Raw genomic sequence first — 20,951 nt, 5'->3', positions numbered from 1 at the left:
GCTAACACAGCTTCCTGTGTGCCCTTTGCCCAGCTTCCTCTAATGTCAACACCTTCCGTAAACACGGTACATCTGTCAAAACTAAGAAGTTAGCATTGCTACAACGACCGTTAACTGAACTGCAGACTTTACGCGAATTTCATCAGGTTTTTCACAAATGTCCTTTTACTGTTCTAGGATCCAATCCAGGACACCGCACTGCATTGGCTTTCGTATTTTTATAAAAATGGAACTGCAGTGGGAGACCGTAACACTGAGTTAGCCATGTGAGCTGCCCAAAAGTCACTCCTTGGACCTCACCTTGTCTCATTCCCAACTGCCCTGGCCTCTGACTTTCTAATTCCTCCTGGTTTTTCTCCTTGCCCCTCGGATCTGATACACACTATGACCTTGGAACTTCTAGCAATAATGCGTTTGTTCTCCATATGCACCGCACTGCCCCCAAGGGCCTTGGGTAATGTCCCTTTCAGTTCCCCTGCTCTATTCCCGGCACTGCTCACCCCACGCTGCCTCCTTGGGGCACTATCACCCCAGCCTCCCCTGATATGTGGTCGGAAACGAATCATCGTGAATTGCTCTCTCGCTCTGCTCTGTATTCTGGTTGAAAGACAACGTCAGTCTAGAGGAGTCTGAGGAAAAGTGAAAAATCAAAACCATTTCTGTTTGCACACAACTCAATATGCCTCCTTCCTCCCTTGATAAAGGTGACACCTTTTGAAAATGTTGTTATTTCAGTTTTTCAAAAGAAGAAAAAGCTTTTCATGGCTGGGTTTGTGGGATTCCTCTGTTAGGTATTGTCCTGCGGGTTCACCACAGCCTGGGATCAGCCCCTCAAACTTGCAGGGTGAAGAGCCTCTACTTAATCAGCTTCCCAGGGGGGATCGCACTTCAGAATGCTCACCATGCTAACAAAATCTCTAAGAAGTGGAAATAAAATCAGAACACCAACTCATTAATTTATAGTGAGCAATACACCTGACAAGCGAATCCATCACTGTGTGGGCCTGACCAACCGGCCCCATAGGAGCTTGGTGAGGTGGAAGCAGAACAAAGGAGTTCTAGAATCTGAAAATTGAATGGCCTCAGGCCCTGAAAAGCTGAGGCTCCCATCTCCCCAGTAAGGACAGTCCTGGCTGGTGGCTTGGTGCTTCCCTGACCTGGCTGGGCACTCCCTCCCCTGGGCACGCTTTGCACAGCACTTCTCTCTGTGCTTCTGCATCTGACCAGTCCCTTTGGGGGGTACACTTCCAATTCTTGTCTGGGACTGGGGGTCATACTGGCTCTTTAAGCTGATGATGGTTCTGATCAGTTGTGTTGGAATCTGTATTTTAACCCCCAAAGACTCACTCACTTCTAAGTCCCTAGTGTTTGTGTGAGTCTGTGTGTGTCTGTGTCTACGTGTGTGTGTGTGGTACTGTCATGGATGCCGTCTGTGTCCTGGAGTGTGGTTTTCCCTGACCCCCGCAAAGTGAGGAGATTGTCCGGGGAAGCGGACTCTGAGGTGGAGATCTGTGTGCAGGAAGGACACAGGGCATACTCTTGGCAGTAAGACCTGTGGGGGAGAAAAGAAGCAGAGCTGGGCAGAGCCAGAAGATGAACTACAATGCAATCACAATGAAAAATACCAGCCGATTCTGGGAGAGCTGTGAATCCTAGGTGGCCCTTCCAAGTTGTCTTGAACTGGGGCAAGACGCTGGGCCTTTGGTCACTGGATGGGTGGTGTAACCCCGGTGAGGGACGACACTCCCCTCAGCTGGGGAAAGGAGTGTGTCAGTCCTGGGTGAGCGAGGTCTGAGCAGCACGTCACAGCACTCGTCACAGGGAGAAATACACCTCCTGGTAAAGCGCTTATAACCCGGATTCAGACTCTCTTGAGTTCAAATTCTGCTCCAGCCATCTCTTGCCTGAATGATTTTTTTGACGGGTTCCATAATTTCCTCATCTACAAAATAGATAATGTGATTTACCTCATAAGTTTTTTTGCAAGGATTCATTGAATAATCTGTGTCGGGTGTTTAGGTTAGGAGCAGACGCACAGCAAACACTCATTAAATGTTAGCTGCTAACATTGTGCTAGTTCCTATATTTTTTTGGCCCAAACTTTACATTCATTACTTATATGCTTTTATTGTATAAAATGTTCTCCGTTTCTTCTAAGCCTCTAAGCACTGAAGGGGTTGAGTGTAAGTCCAAGATCTGGTCTGCAGTAAAAAGGACATGGGGCTCAGTTATAACCCGGCTAACTCCCTCTTTTGAGCCTCATCAGATGGAGGGTTGATTATTTACCGCCTGTCTCACAACCGGGCCGTGCTGGCACCTGGGGTGGGGCAGAAACAAGGCAAGGTTGACGGGTACTGTTTGACAAGTGACAGTAACATACTCACAAACCTTGCTTCCAGAGTATGGCTTCTGAGCAAGGCCAAGGGTATGATATTATCTATCATAAGGAGATTTTCCATTTCCCATGTCGAACCCTGCCAGGCGGTTAAAGGACATAGAGAACACGCCGACAGCTTGCTGTGTTCCTGACCCCATTATGCAGCCAGTGGACCAAATGTGCCTCCTCTGAAAATAAACAGTTATTCATCAACTTGTCTCTCACTAGCATGGTGTAATTATCTTCCCAAAGTTATGAATGGGATGATAGGTTCCCAACAAAAAGAGCATGATGGAAAGATGGGTTTCGGCAGTATCAGTTTGTCCCTGGGCCTGACTCTCCCTGGGCTGCTTCTGCCACTGATCACACACGTCTCAAGCCGGCCAGCTTTGTGAAGTGCATCAGAGAGGGAGGGGCCCTTCTTGGGGACAGTCAGAGCTCTCCGGTGCCCCAAGGGGTTTTGTGTCGCACGGAGCTGGGGGGGGGGGTGGCTATGGTTTGGGAAGGAGTTATGATAGACCCTGGTTTTCTGACTTAATACTAAATAATAGCACCTCAAATCCCAGTACTATTTCTTTTTTTTTTTTTAAGATTTATTTTAGAGGGAGAGAGAAAGGGGGCAGGGGGAGGGTCATACGGAGAGGGAGGAGGAGACTCTCCACTGAACGCAGAGCCCAACTCAGGGCTTGATCCCACAACCCTGAGATCATGACCTGAGGTAAAATCAAGAGTCAGATGCTTAACCGACTGAGCCACCCAGGTGACCCTCCCAGTATTGTTTCTAACAAATATCATCACCATCCTCCCAGTAGCCAAGCTAGAAAATGTAAATCACCCTGGACAGTTTCCTGATCTGTTATCACCATACCTAACCAATTTAGAATTGCTATAGTCACTGTTGTTATCTTGTGTCTTAATGTTGATCTCCTCCTATCTTCTACTCTTGATGCCTACTTGTAACATACATTCAAATGGGCATGGAATGATTTTTTTAAATTGCAGTGGAGAGGGGGTGAGAATTCCATGGTGATTATATGGCACCAGAATTAACCAGAGATTTAAATTTGTGTAGAGCAATGGCAAACAAAGTAATTATGGAGGAAAATAAAGTGGTAGCTATGAGCAGACACTCTTGGCTGTGAGCAGACGCGACCTCTCTTCAGAAGGAGGGGTTGGCACCAGAAAGTAACAGAGGTGCTTTATTGTTTGGAATCCTGTGTGTTCTAGGGATGTATTAGAGACCTTCAGTGAATTAATGATACCAGCACCTGCTGCAAACTAGTGGCAACTCTGCAGAGAGCAATGGAGAGGCTCCCAGGATCTGCGAAGTGCTTTTCTCTTCCCTTTTCTTTGATCAAACATTGGATTTATGAATATACTCACCCCACCCTGCCCCAGTTAGAGGAGATTTGTTAGCCTTGATTAGAAGGTTTAATATCTATGATATATTTTCTGTGTTAATTAACTTCCTCTCCATGACCTTGTATTTAAACTACTTGCAAAGAACAGGGAAGACACAACTCTATTTCATATGACAAGTATTCCCAAATCTGTAGGTTTTGGAAGTGCCACTCCAGACAAGTTTTCCTTGGGGAGGTTGCCTCAAAGTCTTGGGGAAGGGGGTGCTCACCTGTATGTGCTACCATCCTGTCTCCTGTCCGCTGTCCTCATCTTCACTCTGCCCACCCCCTAATCCATCCTCAGCAGAGTCATCTTTTTAAAGGACACACCTGAGCAAGCCAGTCACTGGGAGGATTTCCCCCACTGCCTACAAATCAAACTCTTAAATACAGTGTTGAAGTCTCTTCCTTTGAGCCGGCTCCCGCAAGCTTGCCGGCCCCCTCTCTGACCATGCCCTTTCTGGCCTTCCTGAAGGTTCAGACACCTCTGGAGTTCAGGCACCGGACCTCCATGGTGCAGACTGTTCACATGACTTCTCCACACCAAACAAACCGTATGCACTTTTGTATTTGTGCTATTACACAGCTCCCTTTATTTGAAATGTTCTTGTCTCTAGTCTCCACCTACTAAAACCCTAGTGCACTTTCAAGGTCAAATCCTATCTTCTCCATGAGAATTTCCCACATGCTTTCAGTCAGTACCACACAGGACACTGCCACTGTCTTTGTTTAGACACTAGTTCATTCTGACCTCTGTTACGTTAGTTTGATCATGTATTTGCTCATTCCGTAAATATTTACTATTGACCTTCTATGTCTCAGGCTTTGCATCAGGCACAGGAGATAAAATGGAGAGCAAGATCGAAATTAGACACTCTTCCAAACAGCATGGCATGATGAGGACCACTGCTCCTGGACCCTAATAGCAGGTACTGTGGGATGAACCAGGGAGTTCCTGGGCAGTGTGACTCGGGGAAGGATAGGTAGAGGTCAGTCTAGCTATCTCGCCTTGGTTTCACTAAATGGGGTGTGAGACTTGATGGGAAAACTGAATTGCTTGGGACAATAGAGGGAATATTTGGTGCCTTGACGAAAAAGAGGGCAGAAGAAGGAAAATCCTCAGAAAGTAGTTCTTTCTCTAAAGGGAAGAGGCTATACAGAAAAATTAAAATATCCAAGAGCAAGTTGGCTTAAAGTTGCTGTGTGTATAGAATTAAATTAGATCATCCATGGAAAGTATTCAGCGCCGTTCCTAAAACATACTAAGAATCAATAGAATTTAGTTGCCTAAAATTTTAGTTATTGTTTCTCTATCCCTTCCTCTGAACCTCTATGAAATCTTCATTCTCATCAAGATTGTTTGTCAGTCCTCTGGAGCTGGACGTGTTAGAGGAAGGGAGGATTTCAGGAGAATGGGACAAACTAAGTCTGGCCTCAGGATAGGCTTTGGGGAAAAAATCAAAGGCTGCCCGGAGAGAACCAGTCACATTTGGGGCATATACCATTTATTGTAATGGCCCACGAACCGGGCCAAGAGCTTGATATACATTATTTCACCTCATCCTCAAAACACCCTGTGATGTAGGTACTATTATCATGCCCATTTTAAAGATGAGGAAACCGAGGCACCAAGAACACAAATGATTTGCTCCAAGTCATACAGGTAATAAGTGGGTGGAGCTGGTTCAAACCCCAAATCTCCAAAGCTCACCCACTCTACTACTTCGCCTCACGGTTCCTCCACTAACCACAAGCCCCTTGAGGGCAGGAAAAGACAGTGTCGAGAGGAGGCATGGCCTCGGACATTATCCTCATTCTATAAATACGAGAATTAAGACTCTGAAAGTCAATTAACGTAACCCGTATGTTTTGAAATTAGTTTAGCACTACAACTTTTATCTTCTGACTCCTACTCAAGTGCTCTTTCCATTATAGGAGGCTGACTTTTCTGTGAGAACAATTCGCGTGTCATGCCTGATTGCTGTTTCCACTCCTAAGTTGATAGGATCACCAAGTCCCAGCCAGGATTAGAGTCTTCTTCGATTTATGGCTTATTCTTTTCCGGTCTGGGTTATTCAAAGGTCAGTTGGACTAATGGATGAAGACTGCTTTGCAGTCCATGTTCAATTTAAAATGCGTGATGCCTGTCAGACTTACTATTTTTTGAAAGAGAGCTCTCATTGGAGCAGAGATGCTATTTTAGAGATGATTCTGTGATTGGTTTTAGAGAGTAGATCAGATATGATTCAGAAAGATAGTGTTGAAATTCATGACATGTGAAAAAATGGGACCTAAATTCTCAAATGCACTCCTGATAAGAACAAAAAGATTCTCTGAAATAGTTCACAGTCTTTTGAGGCTATTAAGAAAGTGCCCAGCCAGGACTGAAAAGTGCATTAATGGTTATTTCTTTATGGCAATTGAATTATAGCATCAATCTCCACCTAGCTTGAATCACACTGAAAGAGGTTATTTTAAAAATTAGATACAAGTGTTCTGGTTTAAAAGGTGGCTGGCTAGTAACCCTTGACCCAACCTCTTCCGACCTCCCAATAAAAGTCTATGAAGAAAGAGAAAATGTCAAAAATGCATTTAAAAACCTGCAGACTAGCGCTGACAAACTGCTAGAATCTGGTACTAATTAACACCAACTTGAACGCCAATGGGATCAGCTTGAGAATGTAGCTTCTGTCCTACCCTTGCTCTGATACTAAAAACAAAGTAAGCCAGTTAGGCCGAAAACAGTAAGAATAATAATAGTATTTACACTGTTGAAAGGTGAAAAGGCATGTTAAAATTTTTAAAAGTTTATTTTAGCTAAAGCCAGTTTGAATCAGGAAGTGCCAAACTGGAACTGGTCTGGAGCACTCCATGGTCAGGAGCTCTGGGCAGGACTTCTCAGAGAAGAGGCAGAAGCAAAACAGGGAAATTATTTGATTGGCTGTAGCTTAAGCAGTTGCATTATTTGGGAAAGTCTAGTTGGCTGTTTGTGATCGGTTGTTCTTCTTACCCTTGAGGCATTTACAGGAATTGGCTCTGGCTTAGGTTTTGGATTGCTTACTAGGCTACTTATGGCCTTAGAGCCACCTCAGTCCAATGGTCTCCTTGTTTGATTCCTTCAACAACACTTACTGAGTGCTGCCTATGTGTGAAGTAGTGCTCTAAGCATTTTGCATGAATTACATCGTCTAACCCTCTCAACCACCCTATCAAGTAAGGACTATTATTTTTCCCATTTTACAGATGAGGAAACTAAGGCACAACGAGGCTAAGTGTCTTGTTCGGGGACACAAAGCTACTAAGTAATTGAGCCAAGCTTAAAATCTACATGTTTTATCTAGTCCCTCTTTCATTTTGTGTCTAGTTCAGAAAGACAAGGTCTTTATATCAGCAGTCCAGGCAGCCATAACTCCACAATGTCCAGTGATAACAAAGTGTATTGTCGTGAAACGTAAGTGCCAAATTGCAAAGCATCAAACCAGATAAAGAAAAAAAAATGATTACAAACATAAGAAGAAACTGATAGTTTTACAATTATCTGGGTGATTTCTGTAGACAAATTAGGAGCAAAAAATAAAACTCCACAAAACTGGGTTTATAGAGAATTTGAACAATACATACATATTATATAATATTATAAACCAAATTATCCCTTTTATTAAAATGCTTGAGAAATATTTACAAAAACAGACCTTACAATCAAAGAAAGACAATTATCATATGATCTCACTGATATGTGGAATTTAAGAAACAAAACAGAGGATCATAGGGGAAGAGAGGAAAAAAATGAAACAAGACGAAACCGGAGAGGGAGAGAAGCCATAAGAGACTCTTAATCATAGAAAACAAACTGAAGGTTGCTGGGGGGGGTTGGGGGTAGGGGGATGGGGCAACTGGGTGATGGACATTGGGAAGGGTATGTGTTGTAATAAGCACTGAGTATTATATAAGACTGAAGAATCACAGACCTGTAGCCCTGAAACAAAGAATACATTATATGTTAATTAATTTAAATTAACAAGGGGGAAAAAAACCAGACCTTATACTAGACCACAAAGGACAGTTCAATAAATCTCAAAAAAGTAGAGTACGTTCTCTGTCTAAAATAAAGTAAATCTAGAAATCAAGAAAGTTCAAGGGTAAGGCCCTCAATCTTATGGAAATGAAAAATGCTCTTCTAAAAAACTATCATTAAGAGAGGAAATCAGTGGCACAATTGAAGATTATTTAGAAAATTGCAGTAAGAATATAGTACATCAAAACTCATGGGATATTGTCAAAGCTATCCTCATAGGAAAATTCATAGCATAAAGTGATTTCATTATTTAACAACAAAATAAAGCAAATAAACTTTCTTCTTGAACTCAATAACTTTATAAAATAAACAGCAAGGTAAATACAAGGCAGAACAAACACTGTGCAATTGATAGATGTAGAGACTGTAGAATGGTTTTCTTCGTGTTCCAGTCCGAGGCTCATTTTTTGTCATCTTCTTCCATAGAAGCTGCAAAGTAAAATAACTAACTTCCTGGGGTCCCCTGTAGTTAGAAGTGGTCATGTGAAAAAAGTCTTATCCCTGAGATATCAGTGGAGGATGATTGACGGGGCTTCTGGGGCCCACTCTTGCTTTAATGGTCAAAGGGGTACAGACAGAGATGATTTAGTGTTTTCCCCCTTCCCCAACCACATTTTCTATCTTGACAGTGCTTTTGATATCTGAGGTCATAATAACCATCTTGTGACCAGAAAGCCACCAACATGAGGAGAAAAGCCAAAGGGTTGGGGATGGTGAATCTGAAGAACAGAATGAGACTAGATCCCAGAGACCCTGGTGAGTAGCTGAACAACGCCAGCAACCACCCACTCTGAACTCATGATTATGTTAGAAAAATAAATGTTTATTTGAAGCCACTATTAGTTTCATTTTGTGATGCAAGCAGCCAAATACACTTCTAACTTATATGGTATACAAATCAAAGAGCTGATTCTGAAAATAAAAATAAAACTTCTGGCAAATCTAAGTTTTAAAAAGAGTGACAAGAAAATAAATAAGATTAAGATTTATACCAGTGTATCATAGAGAGAGAATTTTACAATTTTAAGAGGACATCAGGCCAATGACGTCAGCAGTCTCAAAATGGATCTTTTGCTATAGAAAAGAGAAATGAAAAAGAATCATTGTATATTTGGGGTTTTTTATTCCCTTCTAATTATTTGTCAGGAGTTGGCCAGGAAAATGAAACACTCTGGGTATTTTGAGGAGAATGTGATTTAGGACAGGAAACCATATGCTTAAAAAACTATTGGAAAAATAAAAACACACAAAACCACTGGAAGAGGCAGAGAACCGAAGGCTAGGGGAGATGGCCGATAGCACTCAGGTTCTTGTTGGCTTTTAGAGAATCAATAAGTTGCTACTGTCTCCCCATTCTGCAACTGCAGGAAACCAACCCCTGCCAATGGTCACAGTTGCCTTCCCCACCAAGTGGGTATCTCTGGCGGGAAGGGCCCTGAGGCCACTGCGCTGCAGGAGGAGAAATAACAGCATACGTTTCCTTCTGCCTTTTAAATCTCATAGTGAGTGCCTCTCATTAATAGACTGTGAGTCAGAACCCTGCCTGCAAAGAATTTGGGGAAATGCAATTCTCAGTTTTCTACCCCCTATAATGCAGAAAGCATAGAAAGGGGAGGAGGAGAATGGTACTGAGTATCAGCAGCCATCCTGGCACATTTATTTATTTTATTATTAAATATTTTATTTAGGAAAACATGAAAAGCTCATATTCATTCTCTCTCTCTCTCTCTCTGTAGTGATTATATATTTTATATACTTATAGAACAGTTATATAATATATAGAATAATTATATATAATATATAAATACATATGTATATATGCCCATGAAATTCCCATGCTATGTAACTGTGCACACCCCCCAAAATATATTGTATTAAAATTCTAGAAACAATTATGTTCAAACAGGTTTATGTACAGATAATTTAATGAAGAGATTGTTTATGGAAGTGTGATTGAACATTTAGGGAAGTTCACATAAATAGAGGTATTCCAGACTAGCAACAATGGGAAGCCATTACCATCCCAGTCTGAAAGGGACAAAGGGAGTGTGGAAGTTTTTAAGGACATCCACAGATTTTTTGCTACTTCTCTCTTGAAGAAATAGGATTTAATTCCCTTCCACTTGAGTGTGGGCTGGACTTAGTGACCCCCTTCAAATGAACAGAATGTGGCAGAAGTGAGGGTGTATGACTTACAGACTAAAAGGCATGTGGCTTCCTCCTTGTTCTCTCTCTGGATCGCTTGTCCTGGGGGACACCAGCTGCCATTTTGTAAGAGATTCAAGCAACCCTTTGGAGAGGCCCACAGGGTCAGGACCCGAGGCCTCCTGCCAACAACCACATGTGAGAACTTGGAATCAGATCCTCCAGCCCCAGTTAAGCCTTTGGATGAGTGCAGCCCAGCCAGCATCTTGGCTGTAACCTCAAGTGAGACTCTGAGCTAGAACTACCCAGCGGAGCTACTCCTAGACTTCTGACCATCACACACTATGAGACATAATAGTGTTTGTTGTGAAATTTGGGGGCAATTTGTTATACTGCAATAGAGAACTATGCATGGAGAAAAATAACGTCCTTAGAGAAGATTTGAATGGTGGCAGAGGGCTCCTGAGCAGAAACTGTAGCCATAGAGGATATGGCCGTTGTCACAGCCACTGGGCCCAGGCTCAGGGGAGAGGCAGAAGAAAGCCCTCTGTCCTCTCTCCTCCTGCCCTTCAAACTTCTGCCAGTGCAGATGTTGACCAAGCCCAACAGAAGCTAGAGGGCAGGTGAGCCCCAGTTTGTAAAGATTAGCCACAGGGCACAGAGCAGGGCTGAGCTGGTCAGAGGATGAGTCTTATGGTGTCAACAAAGAATGATCAAGACCTATTTAGACCAAGCTTACTCATGAACAGTATTTCGATCAGGTCGGAGAAGGACAACCACTAGGGAATACAGGACATAAGGGATATATCATATGGGTTGGACCTTATGCAATCGTGGGAGCTGGTTACACAAATTCTTTATGGCTGTTGTGTTTGTGTCTCAGGCTGGAGCCTGAGCAAAGCAGGCAGTGAGGAAGGAAAGATGGATGTTAAGTGGGGGCAGCAAGAACTAAAGCCTACAAAGATGGACTGGAATCGACATCAGTCTCTCACTGCCCCCAAGTCTCCAATTTTAGTGATCGAGCGATCTGTGGGAGAAATTGGTCCCCTGCCGGTGGAGCCGAAATGTATCCAGGTCAGGAGTCAGTGAAACTGAAGGTGCTGGCCTACCAGCAGCTGGAGTTGCTGTGCACCAGGCTGCTGTCCCATCCCAATCAGGTAAGCCAGTGGAGCAGTGACAAACTCTGAGTGGCATCGATGCCTCGTGCCCTGCACTGACCTGTGAGCATAATGAGAATAGGGCTCGGGCTTCACTTCTGCCTTCCCAGTCTCATACCATTGTCTCTTGTGGCCCGGCTAACCCAGAACTATGCAGAGAAGGGAATTCTGGAAACAGCACCAGCTACACTAAGTCGATACAACACAAATCTGCCACAAAGTTGCAAAAGGGCGAAAATATAATAACAGCAAAATGAAGTACTAGGAGAACTGTCTACCCCAGCTAAATCCGGTGTACTCCGGGGAAGCAAGGATAGTTTCATGTTAGAAAAATCTAATAATACATTAACAGCAGTTCAGCAATCTCAATGAGAAAAACCACATAATAATCTCAATAGGTGACAAAAAGATGCTCAGATAAAATTCAACATCCATGCCTGATTTTTAAAAATGCCCATAGAAATCTAGGAAAAAGAAGAAACTCCCTTTAACATACATCGGATATTGACAGCCTGTCCCATTCCTAATGTTGACCAGAAACATTTCCATTAAAACCAGGAAGAGGCAGAGATGCTGCACGTCTGCATTGTTATATAGCACTGTTCTAGAAATTCTATCTGATGCAATGAGACATCAGGCAGAAATAAAAGGTAAAATTATTGGAAAGGAAGAGTCAAAATTACTGTTATTTGCAGACAATATGATGATACATCTTTAAAAAGAACTGCAAGAGGATCAGCAGGAAGCTCTTAACATTAATTCAGAACAAGTCAAATGGTGGCATACAAGAAAAATGTACAAAATCCAGTAGCTTTCTTCTGTGCCAGCAATACCACTCAGATAATATAATGAACAGAATTCAATCATAATAGAAACTAGAACACATTAAATACCCCATGACGTTGGCATTTTTGAAAAATACAGATCATTGATTTTGTTGAATGTCTCTTAATTTGGGCTTGTCTGATGTCTCCCCATAATTAGATTCAGGTTATGCATTTTTGGCAGGAAGACCTCAGAAGTGATGTTGCGTCCTTCTCTGTGCATCCTGTTATGAGGAACATGATGTCAGCTTGTCCCATTATTGATGATACTAACTTTGATCTTGGTTAACATGGTATCTGCAAGGTTTCACTTCTGTGAAGTTCTTATTTTTCCCTTTGTAGTTATTAAGCACCTTGTGGGAATTGATTTTGAGACCACATAAATATCCTTTTTCTCATTAAACTTTCACTCATTGTCAACTATTTTCTATGACAATGCTGGCAAGGATGTGGTGAGATGTATATGTATACACAGTGCCGGTACGAGGATAAATAGGTCACATTCTCTGAAGAGCACTTGAGTATGCTTAGGAGGATTAAAAGATGTCATAGTCTTTGGCACGCCTGGGTGGCTCAGTCAGTTAAGCATCTGCCTTCGGCTCAGGTCATGATCCCGGGGTCCTGGGATCCAATTCTGCATTGGGCTCCTTGCTCAGCGGGGAGCCTGCTTCTCCCTCTCCCTCTGCCTCTCCCCCTGCTCATGCTCTCTCTCTCTCTGATTAAAAAAAAAATAAAATGTCATAGTCTTTGAGCTCATAATCCAACTTCTAGGGAATCTATTCTGGGAAGGATGAGTATCTGAAATGTGGCCGAAGAAGGACTGTTTTCATTTCAGAAATATTTATAATATGGACAATTTGCTAACATGATAAATGGTCAACAATAGGCAAGTGGGTAAAGAAGTTATGATAGTTCTATATAAAGAAATAATATACAATCAATTGCAGTATTCTTAAAGATTAATGGAAAAAAATAGTCACTGAACACTGTTGTTTGAAGATAGGGGTTTTGATCTGCACACACACCATGTGCTTATAGGGTAGTAGTTTTTCGTAAATATCTTTTTTAAAATTTTAATAGTATCTGTTTCCAAATGCAGGTAATTTTCAGTTTCTTTTCTATTTTGCTGTATTTCCTCAGTGTACTAAATACAACATCTTTACATTCTTTTTATAATTGAAAAAAATCTTAATAAAAAGCTGTAGGTACAAATTAACTTTCCTGCACATTTTCCTTGTACACATTTGCCATCAGTATGTTACCTCCCCTGGAGTCAACAACAAAGAGTCAATGGAGCAGCTGACAAAGCAGGTAAAATCAGTTTGCTGTGTTTGGTTGCTGTGAAACTATGACGTGTAATCCTGTATGTGCATATCCGTCTGGTCAGACCATTTTCTTTATTAATCTCACACATTTAATCAGCAATTCACCCAATAGTTTGGCAATATTTTATAACGGACAATGTACTTTTATATGCATTATCTCATTTATTAGATGCTAAGCTTATTTAGGTCATTTTAATCCAACTGTGAAGAAAACCTTAAAAATTTCATTGAAAACTCAAGTCACTTAGCCTCTTTAGAACTCTCTTCCCTTGCTCTAAGCACCCTGCAGTAGGAAGGGTGTGGGCCTGCGACACCACAGACCAGGTCTGAGTTGTCTTTCTGCTCCTTATCAACAGTGTGACCCTTGTCCAGTCACTTCGTCTCTCTGTGCTTCATTTTTCTGGTCTTCAAAACAAAGGGCTCCTAAGGTTCCATTTTAGGTGTGTTAGTCTGTGATTCTGATAGGATGTGTCAGTTCCCTCCATGTCCAATTTGCTTGGTTCCTGTGGGTCACTGCAATGTCAACAAACATCAGTGTGTCTGCAAACATCACCCCACAGATGCACCTTAACGACTTCACCCTGGAAGGGGACTGTGCTCTATTCTGCCCTGACAATCCTAAGCACCAGGCAAAACTGCATTTTCACTTCATTTCTCCAGAAACTTGGGACCTCTCCCTAGCACGGCCCAGTTCTTCAGCCCCTTGGAAGACTGGGGGCCACACTGCAGCAAACGGAAATTATAAATAATTGTACAGCTATTAGGCATTAAGCAGGAGGGCAAAGCACAGTCTTCCAAGCTCAGTAAACAATGTCTCAAATAAACATTTCCCAGTGAGTTGGGAGAAATAGTTGGTGAGGGGAGTTCATGCCCCCAATTCCTCTCAAGGAGACCATGCCTTGAGCAACTGTTTACAAGAATATGCTTTTCAATTGACCCTCACACTAAACCCCGTTCCACCCAAGAAGACCTATCACACTTTTAATAAAATGAGCTCCTTATAGAACACAGTTTGATTAATTCTCGAGTTGCCTTATCTGAGGTCTGCTTTGGAAAAGGCTTGCTAACCTTGCCAAGTTTTTTAAAGCCTCCAGTAGTCTTTGTCAGAACAGGATTTGGGAATAGAATATATTTATTTAGGACCAAGCGCAGTGTGGTTGAAGCCAATTATATCAATTAGCCCACAACCATCTTGTGAGCCATCTTATCTTCATTTTGCCAACTGAGAAAAATGTCTCAGATTAAGTGAGTTCCCCTAGGTCACACAACCAGGCAGATCTGCCCGACAGAATCTATGATCTTTCTGCTGCACTGTGGCTATCCACATCTGAGGAATTCTGGGTAAGTTTCAATCCGCCTTCATTCTGTTGCTATAGGGCCATTTATTCATTCAACAAACATTTATCAAGTGTCCCCTATATATCAATATCTTCGTCCATTCTGGCTGCTGTAACAAAATACCACACACTTAATGGCTTATATACAACAGAAATTTATTTCTCACAGTTCTGGAGGCTAGAAGTTCAAGATCAGGGTGTGGGCACAGTCGGGTTCTGGAGAGGCCACTCTTCTAGGCTGCAGACTGCCAAGTTCTCAAGGTATCCTCACCTGGCAAAGAACCAAGCAGAGGAAGACTGTTCCCTTGTGATCTTATAAGGGCATTGATCCCATTGTGGGGGCTCTACCCTCATGACCTCATCTAATGCTCCCAAAGGCCTCTCCTCCTAATAACATCATAGCAGTGGGGGGTGAGGGAGGTAGAGTTTCGACATGCGAATTTGGGGGGCACAGACCTTCAGTCCACAACAGTCGGGAACCATACTAGGCCCTGGGAATTCATTTTTGAACAAAATAGAAAAAGTTGCCCCCTCTGTTGGAGTTTACCTGCCATGAGGAAGACACATGGTGAACAGAATGAACAAGTAAAGTGCCTAGTGTGTGAGGGGTAATGTGTGTTATGGACAGTGGTGGCGTCAGTGGACAAAGAAGATGGGTTGGGACATGGTTGATTCTGAGATGTCTGTTAAACATCCAAGGGGAGGATGAGCTGGAAGACATTTGGAAATACGGTCTGGAGTTCAAGGGAGAGGTGAATGAAGACACTTCCCTATGAAAAAGAGTCAGAGGAGAAATCCTAGGATTTTTTTCTATTTGTAGTTTAATAACTCCCAGTCAGCCAAGTCTGAGCAAGTGCAAAGGCCTGGAGGTAAGAAAAACACTGGGCATTGGAAGAAATAAAAGGTACTTGGTGCCGCTGGAGAGTGGGATGTTAGGAAAATGGGAAAGAAAGAGGGGAGAGGTGACCAGAGAAAGGATTCAGAGGATCATGAAGCGCTTGGCTTCGCTGTGAGGAGAAGAGGACCATGAAACGGAGAAAGGAGGGAAGGTGAGGACTCTGGCTGCAGTGAAGGGTGAGACTGGAGGCAGGGGTTCCCCAGAACCTGCTGCAGGAGCCCGGGTGAGAGAGATCGGCAGCCTTAGGCAAGGTGGAGGCACAGGATGGAGACAAGTGAGGGGTCCACTCAGGCTTGGTCACAGAATGACAGGGCTTGGTGATGGATCGGAAATGAAGACTGCACAAGAGTGAGAAGGGGGTGCGTGACAGTGCACTCACCAATGTGGAGGTTCAGGAAGGGAAGCCAATTTGGAAAGACCAAAGGTAAGTTTAGTGTTATATATATATCGTGTTAGAGGTGACTGGAAAATCCAGGTAAACAGTTGAGTGTGTAGATTGGGAACTCATGGGCAAAATCTGAAGTACACATATTCAGCGGGAGTGGGGGGACACACACACCCCAGAATGGATGGGGGGTCACCCAGGGCTAGTAAAGAGCAAGTTGAGGGAAGAGGACAGAACCCCATCAAACCCTACATTCTCCATAGGCACTCTCTCAATGTATCCTCTTAACAACCCAATGAGTTCATTTTTATCTTTTGTCAAGTCTGCTTACATGTGAATTACACATCTATTACATGAGGGACACCTCCTGCATGAAAGCATGTAGAGAAAGTTTGAATACCATCATACAGTCTTTCTTCAATGCTAGAATTATGTAATATCCTACACAGGTGAAAATGAGAAACTCCACCCCCCCTTTTTTTTTTTACAATTTTTGAGGCAAGGATATTGGGGCTGATACTACAGTTTAGATTGAGAGGAAATTTATCGATATGGTAAAAGTCAAGTTAGAGAACCTCAGAAATCAGATAGGACATGGAGGTTTTGATACGTGAAAATGGGCTTTTGGTCAATTAAGGTGAAAAGAGTAAGAAAATTTCCTCATGTTCCTTCAGGAACAGTAGTAATCAGTCAGGAGACATGGTGGTTAGACAAAGAATCATCCCACAAGGGGAAATATCAAAATGCATCGTATTTTATTATTATTTTTAAGTTCCCTTCTTATAGGAGTTCATGGCAGGAGAGGGAAAATATTTCTATAGAATCTCAAGAAAGCCTTTCCATGTGGGCTGATCCCAAATACATAAGACAGAATAGAGGCTTTTGAAAGGAACCTTTAAAAATAATGGGTAAGTGTGGTTTTTTTTCTCTCTCTCTCAAAAAATTGTTACACGGTGTGATTTTAAAACATCTTAAATCCCCAAACAGAAACCAACTAAAATGCAATAATTTCATTGTAGGATGCCCTGAAAATAATATTTAACCCAGTGACTGCTCATCAGAGTGAGAACAATGATATGCTGGAATGGCACCTGGAGCGCGTTCCGTGGTCCACACAGCTGGCTACCACAGAGCGTCTCGGGAGCAAGCTCCGGGCTTTCAATGCCTTTGTGTAAGTGTTCACGTTCAGCTTAGCCATGAGATATGGCTCCTACATTTTTACACAGTGGAAAAGAAAGCCATTTTCCAAGTTTGTTTCCACAGCAACAACATTCCATATTGTCTTCTTCTTTTTCTGTATCTAAACATGATTAAGCTTCAACCACAAGGAGTGGAATAAAATCCTTGCAAAATAACCAGTTGAGACCAACTGTGAGGGTGAAATCTCCAGTGGTCATATTCATTCAACAAGCAGTGATTACCAGCCTACCCTAGGAACTGTGCAAGGCCCTGGAGATGTGGGGTTGGAGAAGACCCAAGGCCTGCCCTCTGGATCGTCCGAGACTGGTGAGCTAGATGGCCAGGCAAAAGGGTGGACACAATGCACACATAGTATCACGTGTCCTGTAACAGAGGCACAGTTGGAGTATTAGGACGGAACCACCAACAGCCCAAGGAATTCACGGGTATTTTACCTAGATACTGAATAACTGATGAACTTTCCCCGGAAGAGTGAGAGAGGAGACAGAGAGAGAGAACAGTTAAGGCAAAGGGAAATGTATGTGAAAAGCACGCAGATAGTAGGAGAGCGATGTCACAGAGAAAGGCAGTTTGGGTTGGCAGGAAGAGAAGCAGAGTGGAGAAAATGGGGAGCAGGATATGAGACTGGGAAAGTAGCAGGGGTTGTCTGGGAAGGACCCTATGTGCCTTACTAAAGTGTGATGTAGATGATGAGGACCCACGGAACCCACTAAAGCAGAGGTGTGACCATATATCTGCTAGGAGAATAGTCACGTGAGCTGCAGAATAATCAATGGGGATATTTGGAAGAGCTGTGGGGAGGGGGGTGGAGGTAGAGAGATGCAGCTAAGATCTCCTAGTTTGTATGAAGATTTGGGAATTTACCAAGATGTAAAAATATCTGTGTAGGCTTTGGCTCCTGATAGATCACTCAGTAAAGGTTAGTCAGCTTTCTTTGACCTCTTCTCCCTTCCCCTCCCAATCCTGTTTAACCCCAGAGTGGGCAGATGAGCTGGAGTTAACCCTTTGTGGCTTCCCACTTTTGGTACTTACTTGGTGGGGAGGGTAAGTACAGAACGCAAGAGCCGATGTGAGCCTCTGAAAAATGGGAAGTGACCAGGTTGTGGTCACAGATCAGGAGGACAGATACTGGGAGAGGAGTAAGGAATCAATCAAAGGGTTAACACTATCATCATCTCAGCCAGAGACATTAATTCTCTCATTTCATTCTGACAGCAAACCTCCCACACAGTTAGAGGTGGCACAGTGTGGTAATTACACACCCAACCTCTAGAGTCGGAGGCCCTAGCTCCAAATTCCAGTCCTGCCACTCCCCACTGGTAGAATCTTGGGCTAGTGATCTTTCTTGTCATGCCTAAATTTCTTCTCTGCAAAACCCCAGGGAAGGATTAACTCCAGCTCATCTGCCCTCTCTGGGGTTATAATTGTCGTAAGGTTGCGTGTGCATGTGCACCCCCTCCACACGTGCATAGCAGGATTTTACAGCACAAAAGGCAATACCTGACTTTTGAAAATCTGTCCTTTTTGATTTTGACAGTGAGCTCTGCCGGGTGGTCAATTTGAATGACCATTAATCAGTGCGATGGGGTGTCAAAGGAGTCAAGAATCATTAGGAAAGAATTGTCCCTGAAAGGATTTGCAATTTTCTAAATTTATTTTTATCTAAAGAGAGTCCTGAGACTCCACAGTGGCATATGTGTCCTATTTACTCCATCAGAACCAGGGTGATCTAGCACAGATGCACCAATGAGGGAAGAGCTCAGTAGGGCTGAGGGGTCGGGGCTGATTACAGCAAATGGTTGGCACAAAGACATCATCTCATCCAAGGGGGGTGCAAGAAGTAGGGGTACCCGAGCAAGGTGGAGGCCTGGAAAATTGCCAGGTCTCTGGCGATTGGCACCACCAGTGGGGGGCGAGCAATTCTGTCTGGGGCAGGTTGGCCGGGTGCTAAAAAGGTGCAAGGCTTGGCAGTGAGATGGGTCTGTATCCTCAACAAGGGACCGCTTTCTATAAAAAGAAAAATACTCAGATTTAAAGGGACATAACTAGCCACCCTCGGATATGTGAACATTGCTATTAAACTGTAAAGCTGTCATAAAGGGACGCATGAAGATTAATAGATAATATTCTTTAGCACTTTAATTTTGTAGAATTCAAAATATAGGAAAATGAATTTCCTGGCTTCTTGCCAAAGCAGATATAAATAAGTAGCTATCGAGGTTCTAATTTCCTGAGAATTTTAATAAAGAGAAATATTTATGGTTTGAAATTACCTCCAAAATTATGCAGCAAAGAATAGATAGTTTATGACTTTGGAGAACAAAAAGAAACTTGCAAATACTTGATGTTGGCAGATCAATTAAGTGGTAATACATTCTACATTATAATTTTAATCACCATGAAATTAAAATATGGTAATGAGTGTTAACATGAGTTTATCCTTTCAAACTATGATTTAATTTATGGAACTTTTCTTGACTACTTCCTTATTTCCATGGTTATTTTTCTTATTCTGTGTGCTACTTTAGATTTTACACTTTCCAATGCATATTATTCAGGACAGCCACCAATTAAATGAGTTCTTTATCCCTTATCAATTAAGGATCTTGTAGGCTATTCTTGCTCATTTTAATCTAGTTCTTTCCGCCTCCCTGCATAAAATATATGGAAAATGAAAGTAACTCTTTTTTTTTTTTCTTTAGGTCTCTCTCTGGTTTTCAAATTGTTTCTTTTTTCCCGTGATACAAAGACAACCCACGCGTCAGCTTGTCCTCTTCAAGGGCAGCCTTCCTCTAACAGATTTGGGGCAAAGGGAAGAGTTTGTTCTTGGCATCCGTGTGGCAGCTCTGGGGGCCTGGTGCACACCTCCTGCCTCTCCTGTCTCTGCTCTAGCTCTGGGTGCCCTCCCTCTCTCTTGGGGTGCCGCCAGCCCACACTCGCCCCAATGGATGGGTCACACTGCAAAGACAGTGTTTCCCTTTAGTGTTCAAATCTCTAGCTCCCAACCCCTCATTTTCAAAGCTCCCTGCTGGGATGTCCAAAAGTTATCTCAATAAAGGAGAAGAAAATGTTGAATAGTACACCAAAAGTGACTCAGATGGTCTACAGGAAAAGAACAACTAAAAATGGTAAACCCTTCGCAGAGGATCCCACTGTGTCTCCCGAAGGTACCAGCTTACAACTTTTGTCTTGAGATCAGCACTCCTCTCTGTCCTTCCATCTGGACCCCTCTTCTTTAGCTCCCTACGTGTAAAAGCTCATCCCTCCCCTACACGGTGGGGAATCCCCACCCCTCCACCCATAGTTGTTGGTCTAACTCTAGAATCTGTTTGTTCCTCCCAGTAGGCAATCCCAGGGTCACTATAAACCCATTTCCCAAATGCTTTTTTTTTTTTAAATATGGTTTGTTCACCCAAAACCTCATGCAGGGATGGGATTGGTTTGGGGGCGGGGTGCCGAAGTAAGGCAGTCTTAGGTAAGGTGCTTGTGCTAAAACCAACGCAATTTCCTGTCCCCTCGTTAAACACCTCTCAGACTGGTTACACTTTCCCGTGCCTGTGATAAGCCGTGCTCAGAACAAGCAAGCATAGCTTGGTTGCCCACTCAGAGGAAACACCAATTCTTGCAAGGTGAGGCTGTGAATCACCTACACAGTTATCCAGACTAAGGGTGTGCTCATCAAAACTCACTTCAAAGTCCTAACCTTGCTGTATTCACCAATCTAAAGCTATCATGCCATAAACTCTACCCAATCCTACCTTCTTCCTTGTCTCGCAAGATTTGCCTTTGCCTTCCCTGTCCAGGCCCTTGTTCCGGGCTTCCGTGGCT

The 20,951-nt window shown here is 43.0% G+C and overlaps 2 long non-coding RNA genes across 2 annotated transcripts; both read left to right on the top strand.

The window, feature by feature from the left end:
• The first annotated feature begins 4,614 nt into the window (after window positions 1-4,614).
• LOC116646371 lies at window positions 4,615-8,689 on the top strand. The gene is made up of 3 exons (XR_004302113.1): window positions 4,615-4,706; window positions 5,713-5,858; window positions 8,482-8,689. It is a non-coding gene; the product is annotated as an uncharacterized LOC116646371 (long non-coding RNA).
• Window positions 8,690-13,144: 4,455 nt separating this feature from the next.
• On the top strand, window positions 13,145-20,417 carry LOC116646220. The gene is made up of 4 exons (XR_004302108.1): window positions 13,145-13,289; window positions 16,710-16,831; window positions 16,943-17,429; window positions 19,826-20,417. It is a non-coding gene; the product is annotated as an uncharacterized LOC116646220 (long non-coding RNA).
• Window positions 20,418-20,951: the final 534 nt, after the last annotated feature.

This window comes from Phoca vitulina, unplaced genomic scaffold (assembly GCF_004348235.1).
Source record: "Phoca vitulina isolate PV1807 unplaced genomic scaffold, GSC_HSeal_1.0 scaffold36, whole genome shotgun sequence".
In the NCBI taxonomy this organism is placed as follows: domain Eukaryota; kingdom Metazoa; phylum Chordata; class Mammalia; order Carnivora; family Phocidae; genus Phoca; species Phoca vitulina.
The sequence above is the reverse complement of the archived record's forward strand: the minus strand, read 5'-3'. Positions and strand labels throughout refer to the sequence as shown.